Below are 12,420 nucleotides of genomic sequence, written 5' to 3'. Positions count from 1 at the left end.
TGGGTCGTTTTCCCCAACTGGCCTGCGCCGTTCGCTCTTTGACGACTGTGTTTTGGCTGCCCGAACAGTATTTTATGCCAAGGACCTTTGAATGATATGTCTAGCTAGTCTTTAGAGGCTGCAACTACACCGCAAATGAGCGGTCGAGCACTGCGATTCTGCTTTTCAACCAACTTTTGTCCTATAAAAGCGCCACGGTGCTCCCTTCAGCGGGGGCTTTGTTTTTTGCTGCTTATTCTTAAGATGTGTATTAATTAAAGACGGCGAGCGCCTGTGCAGACGAAGGGACATTAACGCATCACACCCAGCAGTCGCTTGAGACAACGCTGTGGTGAATTAATCCACCCCCGTCAACGCTTCTTCGCCTAATAAATTTAATTGACACATGTATTTTTTATAGTCGTCCGCGGATATTATGGGACGTGCAAATCAGTTGGAAGTGATCTGTGAGCAGTGACAACGACGAAGTTAAACTATGAACATATTTATGTCAAAGCTTAATTCATTTTCTTTTTGACGAACAAAACAAACAACAAACACAGTGACACTTTTTATTTACTTTCTGCGCAAAAAAGTAATTTTGAGCTACTTTTGCTCAAAGCAATTTTGCCGTCTTTCTGGCTGCTTGCACCTGCTCTGTCAGCGAGTTATCGACGCCAATCAGCACAGGTTATATATGAAATAAACTACGCTAGCTCACCTGTCCATATTTGTGCTTGAGCGAATGATTGCGTACACACTTCAGGGCATGTGGCACATCACACAGGAAATAAAGGTACGCGCGCTCAGGCAGGCATGGATGTGGAACCTTGTGAGAAAGTGAGGTTACGCTGCCGCTGATTCCCTTCTGCTGCCACATCGAGCGATTGTTCCCAGCTCCGTCACCGACTACAGCGATCACCATAGCACCATGTTTTTGCAATTGCATTACTTCTTGCAACACCAGCTCTGCTAAAATCCTGCCAGGCGCAGCACCTTTCGTGGCAAAGGTGGCAATCGGTTGCACCCAGCTCTCCAGAAGTGGTACGAACATCAGCACGAGCGCATGATCTGCAAGTTGGTCAGTTCCTTCATTTGAAATACCACCGTAGTCCACAAAACCATCAAGTTTGAAGGTTGACTTGTTGAAATCGTACGCCTGGCGTAACTTAATTTCATCCAAAATCAGTGTGCCGAATTTCTTCCCATCTGCTCTGTTGCCCAGCTGTTTTCCAATGGCTTCCATACAGAGATGATTGAAACCATACTTGCATGGTATTCCTTTCAGAATTTGTGTGAGACGGCTCAGGGAGGGCAAGGGCAGCATTTTCATGTCAGATAGAAGCTTATACGCTCGAGGGCTCGCTATCCTCAGCATTAAACAATGCAGAAGCCAGTCCGCATTGTACCGCGCGCCACACGGAGTCTTTGCTTTCAACTGTTTAAACGATGTCATAAATGCAAGGAAGTTCGGCCAACGCTTCCTCGGTTCTGTTATCGGGCATTTCAGAAAGCCTTTTCTTCAGAGCCAAAATTTCATTTTTTTGCTTTTGATGCGCAGCAGCCGCCCTAAGCAGCCTCTTCTTCCCATTGTGTAGTTTCTGAAATCGCTTAAGCGTTGCGCTCAGAGCCTTAATGCTCAGTCGAAGTTTCCTCTCTATACGGAGACAACGCGCGCAGACTAGTTGCTTTGTAAGTACATTGCACTGCTTGTGGTGAATATTATCTGATGTCGCCGTGTCACGTTGGCCTGCTTTCACGCCCGCACATATGTTCAAGCTGTCTGCTTCTCTCAGCATTCTTTCCACACTTGCAATGCTAGTCGCAGCTCGAAATAGCCTCTTGCGAATTTCGCTGTAGCCGTTTGCGCAGCAAGTACCATCCTCTTCAAGCAAAACAGTTTTCATTACTCGCAGATGCCCGGCTACCAGTTGCCTCATACAAAATACTCCGCATCGCTTCTGTGTTGCGTCGTCCTCAACAATTTCGAACTTCCAGAGCGCAGGAGGCAGTGTCACGTTCATGAGCTCGTTGAGCACCAAGTGTGTAGCGCATATTTCTCAAGTTCCTTCTTCCAAGCCCAACAGCAGGTTTGAAGTTTAAGCGCTGTCACTACAAGCTTCGCCCGATGTACTTGCCGGCACTTGCGCTCGTTCTTTTGGTGGACGTGCTTTACATTTTTTGGCTTTGAGATGTGCTCAGGCAGCCCAGGAAAGAGCCGAAGTGGGCCGGGAACAAGCATCCATTTCCCAAGAGGAATCAATATTTCTTTGTTACCCACAACATGCTTGTAGTATTTCAAAATGTCGTCGTCCTCAAAGTGGCGTTCACACACTTTTGATTTGTTTGTGAGGCGTTTGTCTTTTCCGTGTAGCATGCGTTCCCAACTTTTAAACTCTCCAGCGTCTTGCGATGGTGCGAAAAAATGGTGACCAGCGGCATCGTGTCTGAGGCCGCTGGTGCAGCCGGGGGCAAAACAGCACGGCATAGGGAACTTCTTGCTGTCATGAGACACGGAAACGCTTCTTCAAGAAGCTTTTCAAGAGAGCAAATCACGACACATCACACAACACCTACAAAACGGAGAAGGATAACGACAGTCGATGCAGCGCAATCAACATGAAACCAGAAGTGAAAGCAGAAGTCAAGTTTCAAGTTCATTACCAGAAACGCATTTACAATGCCTAGCTCAGATATGACAAATTTTCACAAAGAGGCTCAAAATTAAGAACTGTGAAATAACTACTACTCGAAATGGAAACCGGAAATCTACTAGAAATGGAGCAACTTCTATCAGAAACGAAACAAAAAGTGACGAAAGATGCGATCGCAGCGCCGCTAGTTCGCGTGACCACCACTTCGGCCATCTCCCGAGCGGAGCTGTGAAATTGAAGTACGTCTAATAGCGTCCTCGATCACCCGCACCGGGGTGCCTTGGTGCGCACTTTCATCCTCGATGAACCGCACCGGTGCGCACCGACCATCCTCGATCACCGGAAGCGCACCCTGTTGGAGCGGTTTTCTGTTGCCCCGTCTCGCACCGAGAAAATCGGCGGTGCGCCGGGGTGCAATCCCAGCAACCACTGCGGGACGCGCCACGCGCGCGCGCACTGCCGACTGCAGAATCGCGGACGCTCTGGCCCGATAGCTGCGGTTGCAACGGAGTTGTCGGAGTTATCTAGTGGAGATGTCGGCAATGAGAAAGGAAGCGTTGCTAGCTGCCGCAATCGATGAGCTTTTGTCAAGTTCGTCTGAGAGCGAAGACGAAATGCTGATCGACCTTGTCCAATAACAATGTGTAACAATGTGGTGAATAGCGACCGAATGTGGACAGGTTCGTTGAACGGGTCGTCAGGATTAATTATAAAATCCATTGGTGTTTGCTTGCAACCAGGTATGTCGGAGCACGCAGTTTGACAAGGTTCGAGCGCTTGCCGCGGATGCTCAGCGCCTGTAAGCAATAAAATGTGCGCGCGCGCGTGTTCGCGCACGTTTTGTGCGCCAGGGGCAAAGTAGCGCTGCCTGCAAGCAACCTGCACGGGGTGCAGTTTTGTCCTCGATGTTGACCCTCCGCAGTGCGCCACCACCGCGGTGCAAAGTGCACCATTCTGGTTTCGAGGCAACCCCGGGGCAAGGTGATCGAGGACGCTGTAAGAACGTTGCCTCAATCTACATGGGAATGATTACCATCCGTGAGTACCATGATGGTTGAACGATCGCAGCGCCAGATTTCCCTCTAGGTATACTAATATGAAACTCTATGGGCCAGGGCGTCCGCGGTTCTACAGTCGCCAGTGCTCGCGCGCGTCCCGCAGTGCTTGCTGAGATTGCACCACGACGCACCGCCGATTTTCTCGGTGCGAGACGGGGCAACGGAAAACCGCTCCAACAGGATGCGCTTCCTGTTTTTCCAATGCTGCTATCTCTTTCTCGTGCTTTTGCTTACGTTCGTGACTCTCACGCTTACGTTCACGACGCTCACGCTCCCGTGGTTCTTGTATCACTTCCCAATATCTCAATGCTTTCATCATCATTGCCACTATCTTGAATCGCCTTTATGATAGCTGGCGTTTTCATCTGTTCGTCCGCCTCAACTCCCAAGTTGTCGCACACCAACAACAAGTCTAACCTCGTCAACCTTCTAAGATCCATGGCAGCTGCCCCGACTGGTGGTTAGAACTGTTTTCCTTAATTTGTGCAAACACACAATGCAACAAATTCCCGATTCCCAGAACTATCAAAATGAACACACAACATTTGAGTCTGGCGAATCAAAAGGAAAAAAAAAAAAAAAAAACCACGCGCTCACTTACGGTTGCAGCACCCTGCCATCTGGTTCATTGGTCCGCTGTTCCCGGTTCCTCAGGACTCGCTGGGTCGAAGGCTCGCTCTTCTTCGCTACTCCCAGTTTCTTCGGACCTCTTTCGACGAAGGCTCTCTCTTCTTCGCTCTTCCCGGTTCCTCGCGACTCCTTTGGATGAAGGCTCTTTTTCGCTGTTCCGGGTTCCTCAGGATTTCTCTCGACGAAGGTTGATCGGTAGCGCTGCCACCAGTTGTTGCATTTGGAGGCGATACCACCGCTAGCAACCAGTTGTAGGAGTTGAGGAGGACGTCGAGATGAAACACTTGGGAGGTTTATTTACAGTGAGAGTCAATTAACAGTAGTAAAGTCATTACGGGCCGGCAGCAACTCGGACGCTGCGGCCCGTCGCAAGAAGTTCGAGAGAGATGAATCCAGGAATGCTCTAGGAATGCTCCCCTGCTGCTCCCGGTCTGCGTCTTTTAAGTCCTTCGGTGTCGCGAAGACACGTCACGTTCGGCCAATGGGAGAGCGCGCTCAGGTGAAGCCATTTTCGGCCAATCGGTGAGCCCGCTCGGGTGCCGTCATTTTCGGCCAATGGTAGGCGCTGTTACGTTTCGCCTACAACGCGCGGTATAGCCGGCGCGGATGCAACGGACGCCGGGGCTTCGTTCAAAGCGGCGGACATTTTGGCCCGTTCAGCGCCGCCGATACGCCTCCCCGCCAAGCGCGTCCAGGCATGTTTCAGTGCCACGTGTCTTCAAGTGTGCGTGTGTGTGTGTGTGCATGTTGGTGCCCACGCTTGTCAAAGCGCGGCAGCCGGGGAGAGGAGCTCCCCAAGTGTGAAGCGAGGAGGTCTGACCGGCGCCGGCCCGGCGGATGCGTCACTACACTCGTCCCAACGTGTCTCTCAGCCTGTCCGTGCCGCGCATCACGTGCGCCTCTGACGAGGCGTTCCTTCTTCCCCTCGACTCCGAGAGTATAAGAGCAGCTGCTCCCGGACGCCGAGAGAGGCTCCGAATTCTTCCGTCGAGTAGCGTGCTCTCCCGTCTCTCCACTTCGGTCGACCTGACCGGCCGCTCTTTTGCGATGCTAGAATAAACAAGTTGTTCTGTTAGCAGTCGACTCATGCTTTGCCAGGACCTTCGGATGCTTCCAGTTGTGCCCCAGGCCGCCAGGCCAACGCTACCCTTGGGGCTTGCGACCCATTTGCAACAACGGGCGTCAGCGCTGAGGTTCCAACAGCGCCCGTGCGATGGAGTCACACCCGGCGAAGAGAGTCGCTGCTTGGTGTTTGTCCGAGGGCTTTCTTCTCCCTGCGGTCTTGCCTTGCTGACTTGCAATGCGCCGTCACAAAAGAGGGTAGGGGGCGACGCCGCCAGGTTGTCACGGCGCATTACAGCCGTCTTGCTTCTGGACCCACGTTACCTGGAACAGTGCCAGGCTCTCTGCTTTCGGGAAGAGCCAAGCAGTGAATAGCTCCACCGGCTGCACACGAAGTGGGGTCCGCCAACTTGTTTACACGTGTCGTGCTTCAGGAATGTGGCATCCGTGTTTCTTCGCTCCTCAATTAGCTGTGGTGCGATTCGATGAGGTCTGGAGAACTCGAAGTAGGCTCAGGAAACGGTCCCGTATCAACAGTAGGCGATAATCCGAACGCGGCGCCGTTCCCTGCTGCAGGCGGCGCGATGTGGGCATCACGTTTCGCTTCGGCGGCGTCCTGCGCCACCCACCAGCTCGATTTCGTTTCGGTTCCCCGTCGCCCTCTTAAAACATTACGCAATAGGAAAAGAACAAAACGCGTCTCGGGCCGCCGGAGCACCACCAGCTCGACGCGCGTCGGAGTCTTGTGCCGCAACGATCCGCGCGACGCTTTGCATTACGTAGATGTCAACAATAGTCTGTCAAAGTCTGTCAAATGTTTTAGTTACTTCGGATCGGACGTTTTCCCGGTTAGTACTTTTTTTCTTGCGGTTTTTCCAAAACGTATGAACGAGGTTCTACTTACCATGGCGAATTCCCGCTACGATATGAAGAAGAAAACAATTTGAAAACGCAACATTGCACACATTGGCCAAAGTTCTGTTTTTTTTTCTCCGCAGCTATTAACAGCACGGAATTTGGCCATCCTGTGGCCATGAAAGTTGCAGGAATTTGGGGCAAGCCCTCACTGGCTCTCAAAATCCACGGGAATTAAGCGTTCATGTTTGAGCATGTTATTAAATTAGGTCTACCTTAAAATTTTTTTGAAGGGCTTGATTCTTTTAAATATATTTCCCAAATTAAGCGCATTCACGTGAAGTAGCGCAATATGGAAAAACACGTTGCATTATTTGTTTGGTTGTGGAATTGCAAATCAAGGAATGGACAGAATAAACGGTACTGCCTGCAGCTGCCACGTATGGGATCCATGCGTACTTGCAGGCTCCTTTCATTTACGTCACAAAAATTCCACGCCACACAATATCCCTCATACTGTCCCTACTGTGGAGCAAAGCCTACAGTATATCATTGCACCTGGGAGTGCCCACACCCTCCGTATTACTCCCCTATTCCTTCACCTTCCTCCTGGGAGACTGCGCTGACCAGCTCAGACCCGCAAGAGCAGCGACGGCTGATCCGGTGGGCACTGTTGTGACTTCGGGGTGGAGGACGAAAGACGGACTCGTTCCGTAGACGAAGAAGAAACGAAAAACTTTATACAATATCTACAGATAGTGTATGATAGTGTACAGGTAGCAGTAGGAGCGCATCAGACCGACTGGGCGGCTGCAAGCGACTTTCTGCTCCCACAGTGGGCCGGTTCTCCCTTAAATCCTTTCGGCGACCCCTCGTCGGCAGGAACCAGTTTGGGCGAGTTCTCGTCGGCAGGAACCGGCGGGGCAGGGTGATGACGTCGTCCGCGTCGAATTCTTGATTCGTCGCGGTGATGGCAGGGCGCCGCGGAGATGGCTGGGCGCTCCTTGAAGTCGCTTTCATCCCCCGCCCCAATCCCCATTACGCTGCGCCGTGCTCCCATATGGGCTGCAGAATTGAGCGTACTTTCCCTCTCACAAATCAGGAAGAAGAAGAAGTCGCCTCCCGTGTCGAATTCTTGATTCGTCGCGGAGAAATGCGAGCTCTCGTCGCCTCGTGGTCGCCACGTCGTGCTCGTAGTATGGCACAACAGCGCGCGGAGTGGCGCGAGCCAATGGGGCCCTGAACTAATCTACCCTACGAGGAGGTCACCCAATCTCATTACAAATAAATGTTTTCTCTCTCTCTCTCTCTCTCTCTACAGGCTGCTTCGAAGATCACAGGCTGACAAAACGACAACTTTTAGGGTGAACAAAGCGCAAACCTATAACTTTTTAAGATGAGGATATTTTGACGCACTGACGACGACAACTTTCAATTTTCATTGCTTGAGTAAAAAGAATATTGCACATTGATACTTCTTTCGTGACACAACAAACCATATCTGAAAGGGGCTGACAGCCACACATGTTGTGCTGCAACGCATGATTTCTTTGTATTGTTACTATTCTATCAGCTTGTCATCTGGACAGTGTCTCTGGCTTGCTTGTTCTGCATTGGAATTATACAACATAAGGGGTTTGAGCTTGTTTCAAGAGTGCTCCATTGTTTTGGGAAACAGTGAAATCTGCAAGGTTGTTTATTGGAGCAGTGAAAGTTGAAAGCTATGGTCCACAGTATGTATTCGTGGCAACTGTACCCAAATGGAGAAAATGTAATCTCTGAATGTCATAATGGGCACATGATATCGTTGCCTGTTTCAAGAAAACCATCAGATGACTTGGATCCTTTCCACTTGAAGCTTTTTATACTATAAGGCTATGAATACATATCAACAAGGCTGAGTTTGAACCATTTGTTTTGAGACGAGAACTTGTAATGACATTTGCGAATTAGAAATCATTTATTGTTTATCTATCTTAGTAAAAATGGTGCGCATGATGGTAATGATTGAAGAGTCTTAATCGATTGGTGTTTCCTCGTTTTCAGGCAAAGCAGAAGGCACTTGCAAGCAACCAGTCATCCCGATTCTCAACTAATCCTCCCTCTAGTAAGTCCATTTCTAATGTCTAGCAATGCAAGTTCTTTTTTTCAGTATAGCACAATAAACACACAGTTTTGTTCACATTCAGGTGACTTCTTATTTCTTGGCACGAATTTGAATGTATGCTTGGTACATGTCATGCACAGTCAACCACAAAATTTTACGCAACACGAAATCTGAGAAAAAGCTGAATATCTGCGCAGTCTCACAACGCAGCCTATAGTATTTGCATTTACAGCCTCTACCAGTATACGTGAACAACAGAGCGATATTAGGTTTTACTGAATACTGTTAGAGGCTGCTCGGAAATTGAACGTTTTCTGGGATTCCGTGGTCCGTAAAATTTTGTGGTTGACTGTACAGAACCCAAGTCCAACATGACAACAGTGACACGAAGATGCAGTGGTGTAGAAGAAAATGACACAAGGAGGAAACACGCAAACACAGCACGTTCAATGTGGTCTATGTCCTAGCTCCTGTGTGCATTGATTTCTACCCCGTTTCAAGCAATATCTCAAATGTGTTATTCATGTTTTAATGTACAACTTGGTTACTCCATCGCACAAAATAACTTATTTCAATGAATCAAACAAATTTCTCATTAGCTGGAGATATATACCCGCGTTATCAATGACGAAATATAAATATTTTGCTAACAGTATTTGCAACTGTTGATATGAAGCATCATAAAGCTGAGCAACTGCGTATGGATTCATGATACAGAAATGCAAGCACAGAAAACGTGAACACAAGAAGAACGAAAAGAATGGTGTTTCTTTTTTCCTTTTTGTTAGGTTTGTGTGTTTTATGTGCATACCATTCCTAATCCCATGGCATGTCCGCTTTTCACAGTCCCCGTTTCTTAATTAGCAAAGTATGGACATGTACTGTAATCACAAGTGCGGGGCTCAATTTACAGAATTTCCGTTTTACGGAATCGCAGTACATTAATACAAAAATACGGGTAATTCCGCGGTCACAATTACGGGCTTCATCGTTTTCCATTTTAGGGAAACCATTTCAACGCGACAGCATTAAGGGCCCCCGTGTCGCAAAAGATCCGATGTCAGCGTCGGACGTCGCTTGGCGAAAAGTCATCCCGAGCCACAACGACGCAGGACCTCCGCGTGGCGCAGGGGCGTTACTGAACTATTTGAATACCTGAAAACAAACTACGTCAGATATATTGTAACGTACGACCTAAACACAACCTACAGGCATGATGGCGTCGGAGTTTAATTTGAATGTACCCGAAAACACAATTCTGTTACGCGGAAACTTAAACACAAACCCCCTTTTCCGAGCGGCGCGGCCCGCTGGTTTCCTTGCGACAACGCCATCGCGCTCGCCTCCGCGCATCGTTGCGATTGCCGGGAAGCGTGACAAGCAGTCAGGGATCTTTGAAATCTATCGCGTACCACTCTTAAAGGCGAAGCTTAAGCGTCCTCCAAATTTACAGGCTCTCCGTTCCACGGAACCCCCGCTTTTCATTTACTGAAAAGGGACCGGCAACGTTTTACCTTCAACTTTTTTTTTTACAGTGTAGTTGGGGCCCTGCACAAAGTATTGAGACAAAATGAAAAAAAAAAAAAAAGCAAGATGGCAAACATGGCGCGAGTGTTGTGCGTGCGCCGTGCTTGCCTCTTGCGCTGTCCATGACGACCAATCAAAACCAATGCACCAATTTTCTGCTCCTCTGTACACGCGACTAATATGTCAAATCAAAGCCTATTTGGATCAACCGGTTCTTGTACAGCTTCTGCAATATATGCCTAGATACACTGTAAGCACGGAAGGTCGCCGCATGCATACATTTTTGTTGGCAGCGCTTATGCTTCACGAAGCAAAACATTTACCTTATACGGTCTGGGAGCAGCTGCCAACTAGAAAACCAAAACTCACCCAGATCAGCGAACACCTGATTTGTGTTTCACCAGGTTGGGTTTCACCCAAACAAAAGACATTGTGCACGTATGGTTGAGTCTGCGAGACAAGCAGGCCGTCTGTGAACGGAGAACCTCGAAGTATAATGAGGCATGACATTTTTCACTGCCCCACGCGAAGGAACTTGCTTTCAATTTTCGCTGAGTATACATGCGGCAGGCGCGCTTCGCTGATGTGTTTCTCACCAAAAATAACCGCGAACCTACACCGATTTGCAGGCCTTCCTTTTCTTTGCAGAGTGGCAAAAGTCCGCTAACAGCACGAGCTAATTATAGTTATATTTATGTGCGTCGTGCCTGGCAACACCTCGGGGTCCGAAGTTGCATATCCGCGCCGACGCGCGGTTTGTACGGTTTCCCGCCATCGCACCTTCTAGTTTTTTATAGCAAGCCCGAGTCGGCCCCGCGGGCCCGTCCATGTATGAGCGCAAAATTTGGGTCTTCGAACTTTTGCCATCGCACAGTTCCTAGTACCAGAAATGTGCGGGGCGTATGCGTGGAAGCAAACGGCGAACAAGCAGCGAGGTGCCCATGTGGCAATGGCGGACGGTCAGGACAGAGTGCGGATGAGACGTCACGCGCGAATTGTGTATCTTTTTTTTTTTTCGTGACGCCTCGGCTAGTATTTAAAACGTAAAATATTCCACAGAAGCTCCTCTTTATCTAAATTATGTTAAACTACCTAGTTTTCTTTCTTTTTTTTAACTAGTCCAAAATTTCGTTGCAGTTGGTCTTCAACTGCCTAGTGCTGCCGGCCGGGTGTCATCTGCTACAGCATGTGACGGCGAGGCCCGAAATACAGACCTCGTATAGCTGCTCGAACAGGGGAAAAGTAAGGGCAAAACAAAGTCGCAGCTTCGCCCGAAAGACGAAGCATCGATTCCGGTAACAAATTAGTGGACATCTATGCGAAGTATAGGATAGTTGTTCTATCGACCGTATAAACTTGTAAGCATTCGTTTACTAACTAAATTACACTCTTAACGGGCCCCTCACCAGACCACATAAAAAATTTTGGTTATATGCTGGAAGTTGTTACGTGCCCTCTATGGAGCGTTCTACCCCAATAATTTTTCAAATTGGTTCGTTAATAGCCGAGATAGAAATATTTCCAGTGCCGCGAATCCACGATTTCAGCAGGTGAGCGTCACCGCAGCATTCGCTTAGTAACTAAATTACACTCTTAAAGAAGTTTGCACCCTTTAGGGCTTATCTTGTCACACAATTAACGTCATCTGCCTTGTGTTTCGTTTCTTGCAAACTCAGCGCGCGCTACTTTTTTGTCGTGGATGCTATGTCAGCTGATAACGCGCAAGCCGTTCCTGACTTGGAAGTACCGGGCTCGTAGCGTTAAAGCAAGGAAATGCGAGCAAGACGACGATTACCCTTGCCGGACAAGATAAGCCCCAAAGGGTGTACATTTCTTTAAGCACCCGGTGCCTCGCGCGCGACGGAAGACGACGCGCTTGCCGCGCTTCCTCCCCGCTTTCCTCTCCTGCGCGCGCGAGATTGAGCTACGATCGTCGGGTGACCCTCGCAAGTGTCACTTGCATATACATAAAACATACGGTGCGAGGCGACGATGTTGTCGTGCTTTGACTGAGGAACATCACGGCGACGCCGATGACAAATTAGCCTTGAGTGTTCGTACAATTGCTATCGCAACAGAAAAGCTTGATTCTGTTCGCTATTCTGAAAGAAAAGTTGGCCCCAGTTGCTGTTTGATTGGCCACTGCGCAGCCAACAGCGTCTGCTTTCAAAAGTGTGTGTGTGTGGGTGGAGGGGGGGGGAGCGCAAATGGTCTGCTTTGGCACATACAGGCTCATATCAGTACTACTAAGATCCAATGAGCGGGAGCTATTTCTGTCCCGTTGGACCGATCGAGACTCTAAAAGATGCCCAGCGAAGCATTTTTTCAAAGAATTCATTGTACCACTCGAACAAGCTCCGTATACTCACTTTTCGATTAGAACCGAATTTGAGAGAACACTACATCAATGTTTATCTAAACTTAATCTGAAAACGCTGTTCAACGCGCGTATTCCTAATCACTCCGTGCGGTGCGCCGGTGCGACGGGGCTACGAAACTGTGTTCGACTGTGCGTAGATCAGCTAGCGCTCCGTCATCATGACAGGTG

General features: G+C 49.0%; 1 long non-coding RNA gene across 2 annotated transcripts in view; it reads left to right on the top strand.

The window, feature by feature from the left end:
- The window catches only part of LOC140214041 (uncharacterized), a 69,141-nt gene that overhangs the window by 45,378 nt on the left and 11,343 nt on the right, over positions 1-12,420 (top strand). For both annotated transcript variants that reach the window (XR_011890958.1, XR_011890959.1), the window contains one exon: positions 8,285-8,345. This is a non-coding gene — a long non-coding RNA (uncharacterized lncRNA). The remainder of the gene's footprint in view (positions 1-8,284; positions 8,346-12,420) is intronic.

Source organism: Dermacentor andersoni, chromosome 1, assembly GCF_023375885.2.
Source record: "Dermacentor andersoni chromosome 1, qqDerAnde1_hic_scaffold, whole genome shotgun sequence".
In the NCBI taxonomy this organism is placed as follows: domain Eukaryota; kingdom Metazoa; phylum Arthropoda; class Arachnida; order Ixodida; family Ixodidae; genus Dermacentor; species Dermacentor andersoni.
This window is presented reverse-complemented; position numbering and strand designations above follow the sequence as displayed.